General features: G+C 35.9%; 1 protein-coding gene across 10 annotated transcripts in view; it reads left to right on the forward strand.

Annotated features, from left to right (window-relative positions):
* Positions 1–21,992, forward strand: part of PEAK1 (pseudopodium enriched atypical kinase 1) — a 294,851-nt gene that overhangs the window by 126,063 nt on the left and 146,796 nt on the right. For all 10 annotated transcript variants that reach the window (XM_072739138.1, XM_072739143.1, XM_072739141.1 and 7 more), the window contains 2 exons: positions 6,830–6,910; positions 19,984–20,148. The gene's annotated coding sequence lies outside the window, so the exon portion shown is untranslated. The remainder of the gene's footprint in view (positions 1–6,829; positions 6,911–19,983; positions 20,149–21,992) is intronic.

Below are 21,992 nucleotides of genomic sequence, written 5' to 3' on the forward strand. Positions count from 1 at the left end.
TTTTTCCTGCCTTTAATATAAACATAATGCCTCCATCTACTGCAAGCATATTTGAAGCAACAAACCACAACTAAATGGAGCAAAAAGAGAGAGATTTGGTCTTTGATGACCCTCTTGAGCCTCTGAAAGGACCCTAGACTAGGTATCTCTGGACTTCTTATGCAGAGAAAAAAGTTAATGTCATATTTATTTAAGTCACATGTAAAGCTAATTTTCAATTACTTGTAGTCAAATATTTTCTCTCTCCTGTTTCTGTACCTTGACTTATACTTTATTTTAATGGCAATTTAGCACAAATACTAAAATAGACAATAGTATAATGAATCTGCATCACCCAACTGCAGTAGCAATCAATATTTGGCCAACCTTGCACGTTCTTGTACTTCCTTTATAATTAGAACTCAAGGAATTTTATAATCCAAGTATGTGAAAGTATTATGGAAGCACAGGGAATATAGTGACTAACTTGGCTTGAAGTGGAGGTAAAGGCTCATCAGAAAAGTCTTCATAAAGGAGATGACGTAAGCAGAGGCTTTAAGGGCAAGTAAAGAATGGAAGAAAGAACATTCCTAGTGGAATTTCTAATATGTATAAAGGTCTTTAAAAGGCATAATATATTCAAAAAATGGGAAATATTCAATTACTGTGGCTACAGAGTTTATCAGAGATGAGTGATGGTAGATCAATATAAAAGGACGATTTGACGCCAAATCACAAAGAAGCATTATATACCAGGACGCCTGGGGGTGGCTCAGTGGTTTAGCGCCTGCCTTCGGACCAGGGAGTGACCCCGGGGTCTCGAGATCGAGTCCCGCATCGGGCTTCCTACATGGAGCCTGCTTCTTCCTCTGCCTGAGTCTCTGCCTGGTTCTCTCTCTGTCTCTCATGAATAAATAATAAAATACAATCTTAAAAAAAAAAAAAAACTAACACTGACAGTAATACAGCTTGTGATTTTGGAGTAGAGGATAGAAAAACAGGTGGTAAAACTCTGCTAATGGTCCAAATGATAGAAAGGCATTTAACGATAACTGTAGTGGCCTTGGACAGGGAAGAGATGAATCAACATGATTTGGTGCCTGGGTGAGATGGGGAGAAAGGAGTCAGAGTCACAGTGACTTGAGTAGTAATGCAACACGAAGCAGGTTTGGGGTAAGCACAGAAGATGAGCTTGCTCTGTTAGGTTTGAAGTGCTCATAGTACATTTCAGGTGAAGGTATCCAGTGTGCCAAGTGGAAAACTTGAAATGGACCTTAGGAGAGTCTCACACTAGGGAGTCTCACAACTTGTCTTTCCTCTCAGATATGTCATGGGCGACATGTCATTCATATATACACACACACAGGGATATATACACAGATACACAGTTGATCCTTATTGTTCGTGTCTTTCATGTTTACAAATTCACCTACTTGCTAAAATTCGTTTGCAATTCCCAAATCAATAATTGCTTTCTCAATCATTTGTAGGTGTGTTCAGAGTGTGAAAAACGAGTTGACTGGGGGTGCTTGGCTGGCTCAGTCATTGGAGCATGTGACTCTTGATCTTAAGGTTGTGAGTTCAAGCCCCACATTGGGTATCAAGATTAATTTTTAAAAAATGAGTTGCCTGATGTATGCACTCTCAGCTGATGTTGAACAGGGTGACACTTGCCTTCTTGTTTTAACTCTCATACTATAAACTAATGTCCTTTTCGCAATATTCTTAGTGCCACATTTTTTATATTTTTTGTGTCTTTTGGGGTGATTATGCTGTTTAACTTGTCCTACAAATGTGCTGAAGTGCTGCATAGTGTTCCTAAATACAATAAAGTTGTGATGTGCCTTATGTGTGTTAGATAAACTTCGTTCAGTCATGAATTACACTGTTGAGTTCAATTTTAATGAATCAACAATATTTAATAAATAACATGGGGCAGCCCTGGTGGCTCAGTGGTTTAGTGTCGCCTTTGGCCCAGGACATGATCCTGGAGACCCAGGATCGAGCCCCACGTCGGGCTCCCTGCATGGAGCCTGCTTCTCCCTCTGCCTGTGTCTCTGCCTCTATCTCTGTCTGTGTCTCTCATGAATAAATAAATAAAATCTTTTTTAGGAATTAAAAAAATAATTAATAAATGACATGTTTTTAACAGAAATACACATAAGACAAACTTTATGTATTAATCAGTTGGTGAAAATGTTGTGATCAGAGGCTAACCCTGTATTTCCCGTTTCCTAGAAGCAATAGAAGTTCAGTATTCACTGATGCAGTATTTGTGGAATCTTTATAGAACATAACTACCACAATAGTGAGAATTGACTATGTATGTATATAAAATCTGCTACTCTTTTATGAACAGTTCTTACATGTGTACAGTGCAGACATTAGCCCCAATTTATGGTTAAAATTGTGGTCCCAAGAAATATACAACTTTCTCTTCTTGTTGAAAGATAAATACACAACAGACAAAACCAGTTAGATGTTTTAGATCATATTCTGTATTCCTTCCCTAAGCCAGCAGGTTTTGTATAAAATGGAGTTTTGAAAAAAAATTCAGATGATACTGGCTGACAGCATCTAAATGATCATGTACAGCACACTTGAGCACACTTGTTGTGGTTGTCAACATCCTATTCTTGGGCTGCCAGTTTCTTTTATAACTTGGTGTTATTCTCTTTAGCAAGCTTGGTGCATTTTCAGTCCTTCTTCTCTTAGAAATTTATATTACAGTGGTGTTTATGTGTGAGGGGATTTCATAATCGACGACTAGTGTTTGTGCATTCATATCTGTCAATTTGCTTGAACACAACAGCTCAAAAGGATTTCTTAACCTTTCATTCACGAACGTTGGTTCATATCAGTAGGGGTATTTTAAGATGACAGGTATGCGAGAGTGAGAATCATCCATATTTTTTGACATAACATCAGTGTTATGTTGAAAATGAACATTCGGCGTTGTATCTCACTTTTTACTGTCTGCAAACTGGAAAGCAGAGAATTGGCATTTACAGAGTAGAGTCAAGGACAAGAAGACATACAACTCCATGCAAATGACTCTTATGCTCCAAAGTGCTTCTGTGCTTGATGTCAGCATATATCTGTTTTCTAATCACCTTTCTTTTTGATACAGGAGAATCTTGCTTTGGGTTGTTATCATCTTATATAGGCATATAGTTTTAAATATATAAAATAAAAATGATACAGAACTCCATTTAGAGATGCTTCAGTTTGGGATGGCTGATTTACTTGTACTGCTTAATTATGTGGTCTAATTGTATGGTCTTTTAGCTAATTGTATTAGAGTGAATGTTCTCTGTCTTTACTGTAAGCAGTAGATTGTGTAATCAAGTGTAGTTCAAAGATACAATACTTTTTTCCTCTTTTCATTCTTAATATGGAAATACCTCATAGATCTGTTCTTTGCACTATGACTAGTGTATTTAACTTTCAGGATTGATATTCTTTAATTATTCTGCTTTCAGAGAACAAAATATTTATAGTTTAATCCCTCTGTGACTTGAATATTAAGCTTACAATATTTTCAGTTTCTTCTTCTGACTTGTAATAATCTAACGTTCCAATAATAAAGATGATTTAATAAGGTTGACTGGCCCTTGACCTCCCTGAAAAAAGTCTATTGCCTTATTCCAGTTCTCCAAACTATCATGTAACATAAAGATATATTATAATTTCAAGATTTTATGTAAAGTTCCTCAGTATATGCTAATTGAGTAGGAGTGCTTTCCTAAACCTGTAAGATTGTAAGGGATTAACTAAAAGATGAAAATATCTTTCTAAACTAATATCTCTCTAATTGGAAGTGTAAGGTAGTGTCTGTAAATGGTAACTATACCATATAGTTTGAGAGAAAATTATTTGAAAAAAATCTGGTGATTTATTGGTTGTGGTCCCTAAACCTCTTTATGAGGATGGCAACATTTTTTTGAGTTTATATTTGCTGTTTACTATCCCTCCAGCCTTAATATACAAATTTCTCCTCTAAATGTGCTCATTTCTATCTTTTACTCAAATACTTTTATTTCCCCTCTTCCAACAATCTGTGAACAATTACTCCTCAGATCTTTAGATCAAGACTTTTTTTCCCCAAAGAAACACTGAAATCCAACTAGTTTCCTTTTTTACTGGCTTTATATTTATAAATTAATTGCTGCTGTGTCACTAGTTTGCTTAGTTTTATTTTTGTTCAGTATAACAAATGTCTCCTGTGTGCTGGTTGTGGTGCTGTGTGAGCTTAGTGGGGTAGGGAAGTATCTCTGGACAGACTTCCAGAGGAAGTGATCCTGGATCTGAATTTTGAAGAACAAGTAGGAATTTCCTATGTGTGCAAAGGATGTTATGGTTATATTAGCAAAGAGAACAGCGTGAGAACACATGGGATTCAGTATGATTTTGGTGTGATGAAGGGGGGAAATATGAAGTGAAGCTAAAGAGATAGAGGCATGAGCCAGGTCATTGAGTACTTTAAATGTCCTACTGTCAGGAATTCCTGGATGGCTCCGTGGTCTAGCACCTGACTTCAGCCCAGGGCATGATCCTGGAGTCTCGGGATCGAATCCCACATCGGGCTCCCTGCACAGAGCCTGCTTCTCCTTGGCCTGTGTCTCTGCCTCTCTCTCTGTGTCTCTCGTGAATAAATAGATGAAATCTTTAAAATAAAAATAAATAAATGTCATACTGTTCACTTATTCTGTGGATGAACTTTGACTTCATTCTATGGATAATAGCCATTGAAGGGTCTGACATATGGTGCATGACTTGACAAGATTTTCCTATTTGAGTCATCATTTTGGCAGCAGTATAACAAATGATTCTGAGGTAGGATAAGAGTGGACTGATTAAATTACTTAAATTGGTCGTATTGAGAGATAATGACCTGGATTTGGGTACTGTTGATAGGGATAGAATTGAGAAAATACACTTGGAAAGCGTTTAGAGTAGAAATCAGTGAGACTTAAAGATGATTGGTGAAATGTGATTATTATTAGACTTTTGGTGTGTCTAAGTGGCTCCTGCGCTGTTAACCAAAACAGGGAAGAGACGAAAAGCTCACTTTTGAACATACTGAGTTTTTACCTATGGTATAATTCAGTTGGAAATGTCCAAAAGCAACAGGATATAGGAGCCTGAGGCTCATGTGAAAGGTCAGGATCAGGGCTTATCATATGAGGAGTCCTCCCAGTCTTGGTGGCAACAACCCAAAGAATGTGTGCTGAAAAGCTGAACCCTAAGGGGGAAAGGAAAAAAGAGACCCAAGATAGAAATGAGAAGGGAAAGCTCTCTTTTCCTGAATCCCTCTTGAAAGGACAATTTTATCTTTTCTATATCCTCAGTAACACCTTGAATAGTATATTATGTAGAAGATGCTCAGTAAATGTTTGCCACTTACTTTGTTCAGAGCATCTCATTTACTTAGAGATTAGTTTCATATTTTGTCCAATTCCATGACTTGAGAAGAAAAATTTTTAATTATTAATTTTAAGAAATTTTAATTCCAGTATAGTTAAAATACAGTGTTCTATTAGTTTCAGGTGTATATTATAGTGATTCAGTTCTCTGCATTACTCAGTGCTCATCATGATAAGTGTACTCTTAACCCTCCTCACCTATTTCATCCATCCCCCCACCCACCTCCCCTCTGGTAACCACCAGTTTGTTCTCTATTTAGTTAACAGTCTGTTTTGGGGTTTGTCTCCTTTTCTCTTTGCTCATTTGTCTTGTTTCTTAAATTCATATGAGTGAAATCATACTGTATTTGTCTTTGACGTATTTATCTTAGCATTATACTCTAGATCCATCCATGTTGTTGCAGACAAATGTTTTTTTAATTTATATCATTTCATGAGCCCTACTATGCACTAAGCCCTGTGTTTAAATACTTTATGTATATTGTCTGATTTTATCCCTAAAATAATCCTACACAGCTAGGTTTTACTATTTTCCATAGTATTGGTTTTGTATTGGAAGAACCTGAAGGTAAGAAGAATGATTGAGTCAATCAGCATTTTCACATTTCTGTGCAAAACTCCAAAATTCTCTCTTAACAACCACTGCTGTGTGGACCAAAAGGCCATTTGGCAGAATCCTATTTGGGTTCCACTGTGAGAATTATTCTAACTCAAAGGTGATGATTTATACTAAAGTTTGCACGGTCAGTCTTATGTGGATTAGTATAGTCGTTGGACGTAAGCCTTTACTTACTCTTTTTAACTTTCTGGGCCACTACTTCTATTTTCTATTAGCAGTTTGTTTACATTAGATGATTGCTAAATTGCTTATGGTTCTAAAATCCTATAAATCCATTATTTTGAATAACTCAAAAACTGTTCCTCAGAGTCTACTACCAGGTTTTAGAGATTCACGGGGTAGGTGACTGGGTTAATGACTTAACTAAAATTATATGCAAAGTGTGATTCATGTGTGCATTTTTGGAGAGATGCAATTCATAGTTTTCATCAGATTCTCATAATTTTAGGTATCCCACCACTCACCCTTCTTCACCCAGAAGATTAAGAATTTAGTTTTAGAAATATTTTTGCATAATGTAATGAACTACAATGCTTCATTCAATGCAGTCTTGAGTATTTATCTTTAACAAAGGTGTTGTTATTCATTAAAAGTAATTTTTTGAGGTAAGGTTACTTTTATGCTACTTAAAACCCATAGTATTTCCTAAATTAAAACACCTCTTATTTTATCACTTAAAAACAAGTCCACTAAATAGAATGAGTAACAGTTTAACTCTAATGGTAAATTAAAGAATGCTTAGTTTTCAAGTATGATTCAAGTAACCTTCACTAATATTTATTTCCTACTTTGCATTTTCCTATAGGAAAAGAATATTTGAGGACCATTTGTAAAGAAAGAAAAGGAAGCAATGACATAATGCCTGGTGGTGGAGCCAGTTAACTGGGTTTGTACTTTCTCTTTTCATCATGTGACACATCTATTCTAGTCTTGAATCCCTTTTTTATCCATCTCCTGCCTTATTCCAGCATCAAATCTCATGATTTTGAACCTTACCTTACTATGTAAGAGACCAAGATGAATAAGACATACTCTTTTCAAAGTATTTGCAATGTCTAAGTGAATAGTAAAGACAGAATGACAAAAGCTAGATAATAGTCTCATTTTCAGATAAGAAGCGGTGAGAAGTTTGGTAAATTGCCCAAGGTCAAAAGTTCTTAGGTAGTCAGGCTAGTATTCAAACTCAGATTTGTTGACTCACTCCAAACTTCATCTGATCTCCATTAGGTCACAATGCCCCTCATTTTATTTAGGTTTAGTTGTTGTACAACTGCTGATAACTGAATTTGAGGACCAGGTCCTTGTATATTTAAATTCAGGAATCTTTCTGATGAAGTAAAAGGAGAGACAAGCATTCTCTATTCCCTTGAAGTCTACTAGATTGGAGAAGGGAACTTGGTATAGGGCCTTCAGGTGAACTAGCTCATTTAATTCATAATAGCTAGGTGAAATGCTTGGTATGATAATCTGTCTTAAAAGTGAGGAGGGGCCCCTGGCTGGCTCAGTCAGAGGAGCATGTGACTCTTGATCTCGGGGTTGTGAGTTCAAACCCTACATTGGGTATAGAGATTACTTAAAAAAAAAAAAAACAACAACAACAACTTAAAAAAAGGTAAAGATGAGGGGACTGAGGCTCAGAGAAATAAGTAAATTGCCCAAGGTTGCATAGCTAGTAACAAAATCAGGATTAAAACCCTTTAATTAGGAAAGGTTAGATAGAGTTTACTCATGCCCATTGACTTTAAATTGAATATCTAGCCAAATGAATAGCTGGGCAGTTTGATTTGAGCCCCTTTTGCTGTTAGTATCATTTTTAAGCATTGTTAACTGGACTTTTAGTTAAGTCACTTTCACCAAAATGATATTTACATCTTATTATTATTTTATTTAAAAATTTACATCTTTTTAATGAGCTTTTCATTTGTAACCAGCTTGAAAAGATCATTTTGCTGTGGTGAAGAGGGCTTTTCCTGCTCACAGAATAGTGACCCGCACCACAGGCCAGAGGATTTTAAGGCAGTTAGGTTTCAGTTCAGCCTGCCCCAACGTGCCTCTGGAGTTCTCCGGCCTGCAGGTCCCTTAGCCTGCCTCTGGACTCCTTTTGTGAGAGTTGATTGTTCCCTACCTCTCTTACAGCTATAAAGTTGCCGTCTCAGTAAGTAGAGTTTTTATGTACTTCAGATGTAAAGATCAAAGAATTTTTGGAGGTGGAAGGAAGTCTTTAGAGATCAGCTAATGGAATCCTCCCGAATGACAGATAAAGAAACGGAGACCCTGACCTTTGTGTGATACTTTGAACATTCAGAGCTTTTTCACATATGTTAACCTCATCTGAGTCTCACCACAGTTTTGTGGATTAAATATGATCATCATCATTATAGAAATGAATTCATCCAAGGTCTCCTAGCTGGGCCTAAAGTTTACCAGGCTTGCTTGCTTTGGTGGGTTTGATAATGTCCTGTGATGAAGTCCTGTTGTGTGAGAAAGTGAGAATTCAGTGATTTGTGAAGCAAGTCCAAGCAGGAAAAGCAAACATTTCCCAGTATGAAAGTGGTAATGACCTCAGCACTATAAATAGCAGGAACAAAGAAGAAAGGAGGTGGCAAAAACTGAAGTCTATGAGCTGATTGAAACTTTGTTTTTGGGCAGCCCCGGTGGCTCAACGGTTTGGCGCCTGCCTTTGGCCCAGGGCGCGATCCTGGAGACCCGGGATCGAATCCCACGTCGGGCTCCTGGTGCATGGAGCTTGCTTCTCCCTCTGCCTGTGTCTCTGCCTCTCTCTCTCTCTCTCTGTGTGACTATCATTAAAAAAAAAAAAAAAAAAATTGTAGGTGAGCTAGGGAAACTTGAAACAGTTAATTGAAAGGATCCTAAAAAACAAATGAATAAGTAAGTGTGGGAAGCTAAGGTTCACATATAATTATTTAATTATTTCATTGCCTTTAGTGATATGAGGTGTTTTTGTTTTTGTTTTTGGTTTTGGTTTTTGGTTATTTTTTCCTCTTTTTCCCTGTTTCTGTGGTATGGAGGTTTCCCTTAGAAATGTTACCTCTTTCTTTGCCAGTAACCTGGCTGTGCTGAACAACAAATTGCTTTACCTTTGGTTCCTTTTTTCCTTTCATTTATTTATTTTTAAGTATTTATTTAAATTCTAGTTAACATGCAGTGTAATATTAGTTTCAGGTGTACAATATAGTGATTTAACACTTTTGTAAAACCCCAGCGCTCATCATAACAAGTGCCCGCCCTAATCCCCATCCCGTATTTAACTGCCCCCCTACCCCCAATCTACCTCTCCTCTGGTAACCATCAGTTCTCTATAATTAAGAGCCTGTTTCTTGGTTTGCCTCTCTCTCTCTCTTTTTTTCCTCCCCTTTGCTTGTTTGTTTTGTTTCTTCAATTCCACATACGAGGAAGTCATATGACATTTGTTTTTTTCTGACTTACTTCACTCAGCATAATACTGTCCAGCCCCATCCATGTTGTTGCAAATGGCAAGATTTCATTCTTTTTATAACGAATATTCCCTTGTTATATATATGCTACATTTTCTTTATCCATTCACCAGTCGGTGGACACTTGGGGTATTTCTATAATTTGGCTGTTGTAGAAAATGCTGCTTACTTTGGTAACTTTCTGTAAACAGTATGTTTTTTTAATTGGAAAGAAAATTATCTTAAAACTTAGATATAGATGTTAGCAGCTTTTCTTTTAGTTTTGGTCTCCAAATTGTCCTTCCTTTAAAAGGAACTGATTTTTCTAGACTGCATGGTATGATTGTGCTTTCACTGTGGATAGTACAATTCTATCATTAACAAAATTTCTATTTTCATTCTGTACTAAAGTTTTTTAAAACTATAAACTACTCTGTAGAACTAATGGAGCAAGATCTCTCATATAGTTCTAATCTAATGAAAAAGGAATATAATAAAGGATGGAGTAAATGTAGAAAAAATTTGAAAGCAACTTTGTAAGATTTGACTTAGGAAGAATGTTCCTCAATTCTTCTTTCCTTGAGAGTCCTTTTAAAGATTTTCTTGCCTGACCGCTAATGGTCTTTCACTTGCCTATCTGCTGATTCCCATTGTCACTCCATCGCAGACTCATGGAATTCAGAGAAATGGTGTTTGAGGACGATTTGATTAGACTGGTCTTCAATTCTCAGTTTTGTGTATGATCTCAAAACTTGTGCAAGGGGTTTTTTCAGCTGCTGCTTTAAGGTTCTTTATCTTTTAAAAAAGATTTTATTTATTTACTTACTTGAAAGAGAGAAACTGAGCACAAGTGGAGGGGGAGCAGAGAGAGAAGCAGCAGCAGACTCCCGACTGAGCAGGGAGCCCAACGTGGGGCTTAATCCCAGGACCCCAAGGTCATGACCTGAACTGAAGGCAGACGCTTAACTGACTGAGCCACCCAGGTGCCCCGCTTTAAGGTTCTTTAAAGGAAAAACCAAAGAGGTCACTTCACAGTAATTGATACTTAATTTTTGTTTTGCAATAGCTCAGGAGCTAGTCTCCTAGAAACTTCCAACACCTGACATAAACACTTTCATTAAATTGTGCCTATTGTGATAGGACTATGTCTTGCTTGTCCAGACTGTAGTGAGTTTTAAGGACTACAGTTAGTTTCTCATTGGCCAGCCACGATTTAGTGGTCATACTACAGATACAGTATTTAGCTGAGGGCTTAGAATTTTTAAAGGTGACTCGGCTTTTTTTCTGTGATTCGTGTTTTCCTTGTTTGGCGTAACAGCTAAAGAGCCAGGCTTCCAGCATGGTGTCTCATTCATATGAAAACATTCTCTTTGTATATATATGGTCTATGTGATTCAAAAGGCATGGTTTTAATAGATAAAGCCTTTTGACTTTTAAACTAATTATTTCTATAAATAAATAGTTGAAACTTTTATTTTTCTGTCTTGTTGACAAATCTCTTAGCACTAAATAAAATGTTTTGCCAGGAGAGTTATTCAATATTAATATGGATTTGCTTTTTTCTATGGAATTTAGTTTCTGTGACAGGGTACTTTCTAAAGTGAGATCAGTTCTTAATAGATGTATGGAATATGAGGAACTTTCAGGTGCTTTTTGATGTCATATTTGGTAAATCTCAGGGTGACAGGGAAGTACAAAGATACTAATTTGTGTGTGTATGTATGTGAGTGTGTGTGTGTGTGTATATGATCTAAATACCAAAGGAATGCAAGAAATTGATTTGCAGCTTTCTTCTTAAAGTTTAACGTGGCAGTGGAGTTATAAGAAAATATTGATTAGTTTTCCTTTTCCAGATGTATTGCTATTTAACAATTAAATGTAGTTCAGGACTTCATTTTATATCTTGGTGTGTATTTTAAAGAATTAAGTGAGTTGATTCATATTTTTAAAAACCAGAAATATAGATGATAAAGAGGAGCTACTGAATCTGTTGGCCTATATTTTTAAGATCAGTCCATTTGTTATTGCCTGGGTATTTGAATTTACCCAGAGAAAACCAGTATCACATAAGCATAATTAATTATTTGTTAGCGTATATATGTGCCACCTTCATTTTTTTTATTTCTCAAAGTGAGAAGACTGGATGATTTTCATAAGTATTCAAAAATTATTCTGCTGGATGAAATTTAGAGTGTTGTTAAAATAGATAATCACTTGCTCTCTAGTCTTTTTTTAGGAGAACCTATCTCCAAGGAAAATTTAAACCAAAGAGCATTAATTGCAACCAGAATTTTCCTCGAACACTGATTTTTTTACATAGTTTTTTTTTTTTTTATTGGAGTTCAGTTTGTCAACATACAGCCTATCACCCAGTGCTCATCCCGTCAAGTGCCCCCCTCAGTGCCCATCACCCAGTCACCCCAAACTCCCGCTCACCTCCCTTTCCATTACCCCTTGTTTGTTTCCCAGAGTTAGGAATCTCTTATCGAACACTGATTTTGAAATTAAAATTGTATGAGCTCCCTTGCTGGTTTGGTTCATCCTTATATTTAAACAACATTTCAGTAAAAGATTTTGTAGTCTGTAATGTTACTTGTCTGCAGGTCTTCTGCAGGCTATGTTAAAGATTACAAAAAATTCGAGGAGGGTTTTTTAAAAAGTACTTTATCATATTATGGGAAACCATTAAAAATGGCTTAATTTTTATTCTCTAGTATGCCAATACTGCATGCTTTATAAAATTAAAAATAAACATCATTTTGGTAGCATGAATACTGACTCACAGACTTTTTAATAGTAAAATAGAATTTCTGATGCGATAAGAAAATAGAAATATTGTATAGCCCTTATAGTCTGAGTCCTGGTTATTTCAAATAAGAGACAGTGCTGTTATCTAAAGATCATCTGCTCAAAGCTAGTAAGTAAGTTCAAATGTTCAGAGCCCCATAAAAAAAAATCACTTGAAACCAATAGTGGAGAATATTGAAAACCAGCCCACACTGTCTGAGGTAAGAACTTAGACTCCACTTGAATGCATGGAAATATTTTGTGTTCCTTGTTAGTTTGGAGACTGTAAAAATGTAACAGAAGCATGGAATAGGAATGAGTTTTAGCATAGGGAGAAGACTGGAGATCATTCATTATTTCCTTTCATTTTCCAGAAAAAGTGAGAGGTTAAGGTACTCAGCATCAACTAAGTAGTGACAGTAGTAAAACTAGAATACTCTGTCTTAACTGTCAGATAATTGACAATGGAACTTCAAAAACTGTAATGGGAAATGATGGTTATTGCTGTTAGTTTAAAAACTTTTACGTATGGTAAAATTGACTTTTTAATGTGTTCTGTGAGCTTTCACATCTGTACAGATTCATGTAGCTCTCACTACAAGTAGGGTACGGTTAGGTCCTGTTACTCCAGAAAGCTTTTTCAAGTTGCCCCTTTTGTTCAAAACCACCCTCTGGCCACTGTTGATCTGGACGACATCACTTTAGTTGTGTCTATTCTAGAATGTTGTATAAATGGAACTATTCACTATGAACTCTTGCATGTGGCTTCTTTCAGTTTAATATTTTTGAGATTAATCCATGTTGTGTAGATGAGAGCTTCATTCTTTTTTTATTGTTGGGTGGTATTCTAAGACTACATTATCATCTGTTTGTCATTGACCCGTCAATGAACATTGAGTTGTTTGCAGTTTTTAGCTTTTATAAATAAAGCTGCTGTGATCGTTTTTTGTTTTTATTTTTAGAGATAAAGGAGAAAAATTTTACTTGTATATATCATAGAACTGCTGATAGCTCTTAAAATATTCACAAAGTTAAATCACTTTTGACTTTGAAATGATTATAGATTCACAAGAAATGGCAAAGATAGTGCAGAGAGGTTCTGTGTACCAGCTCCCACTAGGCTTGGGAGTGGAATTGTTGGTTAAATGGTGCCTTTTGTTTGACTTTGAAAGAGGCTGCAGAACCTGCTGGCGAAATTGTACACTCCTTCTCTTAATGTGTGAGCCTTTCATATGTTCTGATTCATCCTGGAGACATTTCTGTAGTAATGAAAATATTCCATATCTGCACTGCACAGTTCCTTAGTCACTAGCTAAGTGTGGCTGTTGAGCAGGTGAAATGTGGCTAATACATCAGAGGAACCGAATTCTTTATTCAATTTATCAAGTTAGATTTAAATGGTTATATGTGCCTGGTGGCTGCTGTATTGGTTGGTGCATCAATGTGGCTCTACCCTGTTGCCAGTATTTAGAATTATCAGTCTTTTCCTTTTTTTAAGGTTTTATTTATTTATTCATGAGAGGCAGAGTGGGGAGGGGAAGAGAGAGAGAGAGAGAAAGAGAGAGAGGCAGAGACACAGGCAGAGGGAAAAGCAGGCTCCATGCGGGGAGCCCGACCTGGGACTCGATCCCGAGACCCCAGGCTTTTGTGGCATTTCTTTAAATACTGGACTTTTTTACTGACAGGCATTGTAAGTCGCATTAGTTTGATTTTTTTCCTAGGCTTTCAAGCTCCTTTCAGGTGGGTCTGTAGCAGCTTTTATTTTAGGGCTTCTTTCCCCCTGCTTCTGTGGTGTGGTACCTCTGGGGTCACTGCCTTGCATATTCAACAAGGTTTTCCCCTTCTTGCTTGAGGGAACTTGTTGAAATCTTGGCCTTGTGTCAGCTCTGAGAAACCTTTCTCTTAGAACTCCTTGGTAACTTTCTTTCCTTAGAAATTCTTGTTAGCTGGTCTAAAGCAAATTTACCCTTCTCGTGTACAGGTTTTTATTTAGCTAAATACTCTAGGGAACCCTTATTTAAGTTAATGGAACTCTTTCTCTTCTCTCTGGAACTCCACCCCATAAGTTCAAGCCACCTTGGCCTCCTTGCACTTTTTTCTCTGTCTCAAGTCAACAAGATTGCCAGGTTCTGTCTGGGTTCCTCCTCCCTGCTTGGGAGCAGTTAATTGCTTCCTGGCCGAGAGGCTTGGGTGACGGTGGGCCCTGCCGTGGTGGTTTCCCTTTTCCAGGGATCACTGAAGTCCTGCACCGCCTGTGTCTGAAAATAATCCTTTCCTAGATTTTATTCTGTGTTCTAGTTTTTTGCCTTGGGAGTATTTTTCTAGACCTGCTAAATCCCTCAAGAGAAATGGAAGTTGAATCATTCCAGAATGAATTTTAATACTTAATACTTTTACAAAATTCTGAAGCTCTCAAGCAGTTATTTTTTACCTAACATTTAACCATTTATTCACTTTTCCTTTGTATTGTTACAAATGATCTTGTATCGTCTGTAGGAATGTTTATTTTTCAATTCAGAGTCCATGACAAACTTTAAATCAGAAACTGACCCAAGGAAAATGATTTGTCATACCTCATAAATCTCATGAAGCAGGAAAAAATTTTTGAATATGTAAAAATTCAATATTATGGGATGATCATTTTAAATATAAAATTATTATTTAGCACTTCATTAAAAACATGAATGATGGAGTACCTGGATGGTTCAGTCAGTTAAGATCTGCCTTCAGCTCAGGTCATAATCTCACGGTCCTGAGATCGAGCCCCACATTGGGTTCCTTGTTCGGCAGGAAGTTTGCTTCTCCCTGTCCCTCTGTCACCCATTCCCCCTGCTTATTCTTTCTCTCTGTGTCAAATAAATAGATAAAATCTTTGGAAAAAAAAAAAAAGAAAAGAAACATGAAAGACTAATATAGCAGTGGGTAAATACTTAAATGAACCGTTTAATGTAATGTTTTAAAATATTAGTCCTAAAAAATAAATAAAAATAAATAAAATATTAGTCCTATCATTGTAGAGTATAAACATGTTCGGTATACATTAGACCAGGAACCAGCAAACATTATATAAAAGGCCAAATAGTGTATATTTTAGGCTTTGCGGGCCATGTGGTCCCTGTCACAACAACTCTGCCTTTGTAGTATAACAGCACCTATAAACAATATGTTAATAAATGAGTAGGCAGTGTTCTGATAAAACTTTTATTTCTATATAATAGAAATTATATTTATTATAATTTATTATAATAAATTATATTTATTATACAGAAATAAAGTTTGAATACCATCATTTTTACAAATACTTTTTCAAAAGACTCTTCTTTGACCTTTTTTTTCCAACTGTTTAAAAATGCAAAAGTTATTCTTAACCTTGTGGGCCATACCTAAACAAATGGCTGGTCAGGTTTGGCCCTGGGTCCCTGTGTCATAGTTTGGCAGAGCTTGCTCTAAATTATTAAAAAGCTCCCAGATAAAGTGTAGGATCCTAGCATACTGTTGTGTTTTAATTCCAAGTGATATTTTTCTTTGAACTATTGTCTACTATTAAATTAAGTAGCAAAATAAACAAGGTCACACAATACAGAGCCAATATGGCTTTGGCAGATTTTGATTGATTGATTGATTGATTGATTGATTGATTGATTGATTTTAGAGATATGGGGGTGATGCAAGGGAGAGGGAGAGGGAAAATAATCTCAGGATTATTTCCTGAGAGGGAAAGGCCATCTCAGGCCATCCTGAGATCATGGCCGTAGCCAAAATCAAGAGTTGGACGACCAATCCACTGAGCCACCCACATGTCCTGCTTTGACTTTTTTTAATGTCAAAGGGTTATATCAGGGGTTTTTCAGACAATTTGCATAGTTCGTAAAAAAGTTAAGGATTTAAAATAATTATTTTATTGTCAGTATATAGGAATTAATAAATAGGTTTAAAATCAGGACAATTTCTACTTTTTAAAAAATTAAAGTATAACTGGCATACAACTTTATATTAGGTGAAACTATATGTTAGTTTCAGCTATACAACATGATTTGATATTTGTATATATTATAAAATCACCACAATAAATCTAGTTAACACCCATCACCATACATAGTTACAGAATTTTTTTTTCTTATGATGGGAACTTTTAATATTTACTCTGCTAGCAACTTTCAGACATTCAAACAAAATGTAAAACCTTCCCTAACAAAATGTAAAACCAAGCATCCACAAATTCAAGACAATCAACTAGTATTTAACTTACTATTAGAAGAAAAATCGACATACTTCAAAGGAAGATAACAAGATATAAAATTTCTATAGCATGTTATCTGCAATATCCAGTATACAATCAAAAGTCATTCATCATGTGAAGAACTCAGAAAATATTATCCATAGTTAAGAAAAAAGTCAATACAGATGTTAAGGGACAGTAATTTTAAATCAGTTATTATAAATGTGGTCAGGAACTTAAGAGGAAAGGTGGCATAATGAAGGAAAATATATCTGTGCAGAGGGAGGTAGAAACGATCTTTTAAAAATAAAAAGGAGGGGCACCTGGGTGGCTCAGTGGTTGAGCATCTGTCTTTGGCTCAGGGCATGATCCAGGGTCCTGGGATCAAGTCCCACATCGAGCTCCCTGCATGGAGCCTGCTTCTCCCTCTGCCTTTGTTTCTGCCTCTTTCTCTGTGTCTCTCATGATTAAATAAATAAAATATTTTAAAAAAATAAAAAAATAAAAAAAATAAAAAGGAAATTAGAGACTGGAAATATAATACTGAAATAAAAAATTCACTGGATTGACTTACCAGCAGATAACAGATGGCAGAAGAAAGGGCCTTGACGAGTTAGTGGAAGTCATCCTGTTGAAGAACAAAGAGGAAAAGATTTTTAAAAATAGACCTCAAACCAAAGAGAACCTCAATGACCAGTGGGATTACAATTAGTCAACCTTACGTATATTGAAACCTAGAAGGAAAAGAGAGAAAACGGGCCAGAAATTTTTTAAAATAAAGGCTGAAAACTTCTCAAATTTAGGAAACACTAATTTGCAGAGCCAGGAAGCTCAGTGAACCCCAAGAAATAAATGAAAACTAAATGTAGACATATAATAGCTGTACTTCTAAAAACCAGAGATAAGAGAGAAATCTTGAAAATAACCAGAAGATAAAAGAAACATTATTTACAGGGTATCAGTAGTATTAATGACTACCAACTTACCTGAATAATGGAAGCCAAAAAAACCACCGAATGATACCTTGAAAGGGTTAGGAGGAAAAAGTACCTTTCAACTTAGAATTCTATACTGAATATAAATGTTAAAAATTGAAAGTAAAGATGATTTCAGATAAAAAATTAGATAATTCATTGTCAGCAGACCTGCAATGTAGGAAATAATAAAAGAGTTTTTAAGCTGAAGGACAGTGATAGCAAATGGAAACTGTTCTGCAGGAGAAATGAAAACCACTAAGAATGAAATTTTTTTTTTTTTACTGTAGTTACTTTCTTTAGAGGAAAGCTGACTTTTTTTTTTTTTCTTTTTGAAAGCTGACTTCTTAAAGGAAAAGCTGAAACCATCTTACTGTGGGTTTTATAATAGACACAGAGGTATGATGTATGATAACATGAACAAAAAGGCTTTGTAGTAAGTGGAGCGATACCATTGCAAGGTTCTTCTGCTTTGCATGATGTTTGATATTAACTTTAAGTAAACTGTGGTAATTTGAGGATGCATATTAGAATTCTTAGAGTGTTACCCCCTCCCAATAGAAAGACGTATCCAGCAATTAAAGTAGAACATTACAAATATTTGATTAACTGAAGTTAAGGCAGGAAAAGGAACAAAACACAAAGTAGAAAGCAATAGATGTAGAAAACAAACAGCGGAGTGGTACATTTGAGCCCAGTGATCTCAGTAATTATATTACATATTGATGAGCTAGACCTTCCAGTTAGGAGAGATTTTCCCTGGATAGAATACAAGACCTAGCTCTGTCCTGTCTACGATGGCACACACAGTGTGAGGATCTGATTAGACGTAGCTAAGGTCTCTATCTCTCACATTGTTGGGTGAGCTTTCAGTGGCTGTATTATGATGGGATACCTGTAAGTCCAAGAATAAACTATTCAGAAAAAATAATTTGGGAGGCTGAGAGGACAGGAATGCAGAATGGATTGTAGGAGGATAATAGAGCACTACGTTAGGAACCTACTACCTAGGTTCTCACTTCAGCATTGCCACTGGCCAAACACCTACCCTTGGGAAAACACTATTCTATTGTTAGGTACTTTTCTAGGTTACCAATATTTCTATACCCATGTGTTCAGTTTTTTTTCATATTCAGATTTCAAGGTAAAATTGGCATAAATTGCATTTTTCTACTTGAAAGACTCCTCTAATACTGGAAAGGCATCATTGTTTGATCCATCCATCCATCCTTAATAATATTCCTCCTACATACTGCTTAATGTTATCGAATGCCACATGAAATAGAGATATAAGCACTGTAAAAACATTGGGTGTTGTTTGCATCAAGAATAACCCAAGTGTGTTGGAGTTAGATATGGTTTGATGGTACACAAACAAAAACTTGCACTTTAAAATGCTTTTCTGGGGATGCCTGGGTGGCTCAGCAGTTGAGCATCTGCCTTTGGCTCAGGGCATGATCCCAGATTCCTGGGATCGAGTCCCACGTAAGGCTTCCTGCATGGAGCCTGCTTCTCCCTCTGCCTGTGTCTCTGCCTCTCTTTGTGTCTCTCATGAATAAATGAATAAAATCTTTTTAAAAATCACTTTTCTGGTGTCTTAATATTTATTTGATATTAATATTTTTAAAATATGTATTTGAAAGTTTTAATTCTGTAATATGTAAGCATAATCAGAAATCATTAAAAATAATTACTTTTATCTTTCTCTTTCTACTTAACTCTTACAGTTATTTTCCTTATATTTGGTGTTACATAGAAAACAAATTAGGGGTTGTGTCAGTTTGAACATACGTGTAACTAGTGCCGCAGAGTTAGAAATAGATAGGAATTTATTCATTTGATTTTTAGGTGGTATCTTGTATATCAAATTATAGATACATTCATATTAGAGCCTAAAGCAAAGTAGCTGGGGAAACTTTTGCATTTCGAGATACCTGCTTTCATATTTTAGAAAGGGTATGTCAGAATTGGACATTGTTACCTTTTTTAAGAATTGGATTTTTATAAAGATGAAGTAAGGTTATTTCTCTTTCAATTAATGCTCTTACATAGCTAAAACCAAGTGTTCAAGGACAATCAAATGAAGTCTTAGAAAGTTTCGAGTGTATCACTGCCAGTTGGATCCTCATACATTACTTGGTTCTGAGGCGCGACATACTTACGGAGCGTGTAGGATCCTATCTAGGTGTCCGCCTAAGTAAGGAAGTTACTTCTTAAATGAAGATTAGTTATAACTGTTGAGTGAGGTGAAATTAAGAATATCCTAAAGGAAGGAAAAGCATCTAGTATATCTTTTTTTTTAATTAATTTATTTATTTATAATAGAGAGAGAGAGAGAGAGAGGCAGAGACACAGGCAGAGGGAGAAGCAGGCTCCATGCACCGGGAGCCCAATGTGGGATTCGATCCCGGGTCTCCAGGATCGCGCCCTGGACCAAAGGCAGGCGCCAAACCGCTGCACCACCCAGGGATCCCAGCATCTGGTATATCTAAAACTAGTTTATTCTCCAATTTGAATTGCTCTATTTTATTTTTTTCTCTTGCAGTAAACATTGGAGTCCTCAGAAAATAAGTGAAGGAATGAGAGGCAAGGAAGAAAGTGTATTCATCCTGGAAGGACCTAAAACACTTTGAAACTTTAAGCGAATGTAATGATAACTGTCAAAACCACCTTTGTCACCATAATGGATGAAGTACTTCAGATTTAACCGGTAACCAGAATTCTCATATTGTGCTACACTTCCACCAAGACTTGAAAGGATTTCTCTTTAAGTTTAAATATTTACCGTACGAATACCAAAGTATAGACAAAGCTGGTAATTTTATAACTTACGTAGCATAGTCAGGTCTTTGTTTTGGCCTTTAATGTTTGACCCCAGTATTGCTCAAAAGAATCGTTTTTTCCCCAGGTTATGAACTTCTTACATTAGAAACAGATAAGCTTATTTGGGTAGAAATATAGCAGAGTACTAGTATATTTATAGGTCCATTCTTCACTAAATACTTTTCCTTTCATAGTAAGAACTCAGGCAGCATGAAATGGTAACATACTATCACCTATGAGGTGTTTTAGTCTCCTTCTCTGAACTTTATTTCATGTTGTTTAGATTCCTTACTTGACATCTGGTCTCTTGCTCTTTTTTGCCTTCCTATCTGACGTTGTCTTTTTATTTTATCCTTATTTGCTTCTTTGCCCCCCCCTCAGGAATTTAGAGTCATAAAAAAACACAAGAATCCAGAGTAGAAGGGAAAAACTGGAAAAGATTATAAAAGTGTTTCTTCTTGTGAATTACAAGGACTGTTACTTTCAGGGAGAGTGGAAAGCAACTTAAAATTCTTTGTCAGTCTTAAATCTCCTTGATCTTAGGCCATAATTGTTTCAGTGTCCGTTTTGTAAAGATTCAAATGTTTGCAAATTTTTTAAGGCATCCTAGTGAACAATTCATTGTTAGTGTACTGATTTTATTTTGACAGATAGTCGTTTGTTTGGGTCACTGTGTCTTGGTAGTGAATGGGTGCAGTTGACTAAAACTAGGCTCCTGTGGTGAAGCACAGATGTGACATCAAACACAGTATCCATTGCTAGTCCTAATAATTCTAAGGAATACAGTACCTATTTCAAGGGAATTATTCAAACTGACAAGTTTGAGAGGATAAATTGTATATGAAGAATGAATGTTCTCATTATTCTTTCCTGTGCTAATATTAACCTTGATTTTAAAAATACCTGAACGTTGATTTTTAAGAAACTTCTCCAGTAGTTGATTTAGACCTCTACTTAGGGCACAGTTAGAACTTTTCCATATTCTTACCACTACCATGCACGTAGCAGCATTTAGCCCTTTCTAATTGTCCAGTAAATTCTTTCTACTTCTCAACCATTAAAAAATAAAGTTGAAAAAAGTAACTTTTGAAACACAGCAGAAGTTAAAGTGCCGAATGTTCATTTGTTCATTTACACAGGTAAGGCAATATGTAAAAAGTCATCACATTTCTGTCTCTTCCTCGGCAATGATCTAAGTTTTCTTTACCCATGTAATTATGTCTGATTCTGTAGTCTTACATAACTATAATTTCGTTAATGAGATTAATACATTAAATATCAAAAACAAACAACATTGTCAACATTTTTACTCTGGTACTTTTACCACTCCTTATCAAACTCTTAATTCCATTAAATCTCTCTCAGTATACTTAGTAACCTGGATAAAATCATTGAAATCTATAGATATTGGATATTTCCAAGTATTAATGTTTTTCCGGAGTTAAAAATATTATCAAGGAACAGACTAGGATAGAACTTGACCTCTTTACAAACTGAAAGAACTGCACTGATTCTCCCATCTTGCTTAGTTCAGAAGTCATATAACTCATATTCATGAGGTGTATAAAATTAAAGAAGACCATCTGCATTTACATATTTAATTTTTCTGGCCTCATTCAAGCTAAGTGCCTTCCAAATCCCAAGTCTATGATGTTTGAAGAGGGAATGGAATTAGGTTTCTAGTTGTGCAATTAACAGGATTTCTCACTTGCACAATTAGGAATTCATATT

The sequence above is a fragment of the Vulpes vulpes genome, chromosome 15 (assembly GCF_048418805.1).
Source record: "Vulpes vulpes isolate BD-2025 chromosome 15, VulVul3, whole genome shotgun sequence".
Taxonomy (NCBI): Eukaryota; Metazoa; Chordata; class Mammalia; order Carnivora; family Canidae; genus Vulpes; species Vulpes vulpes.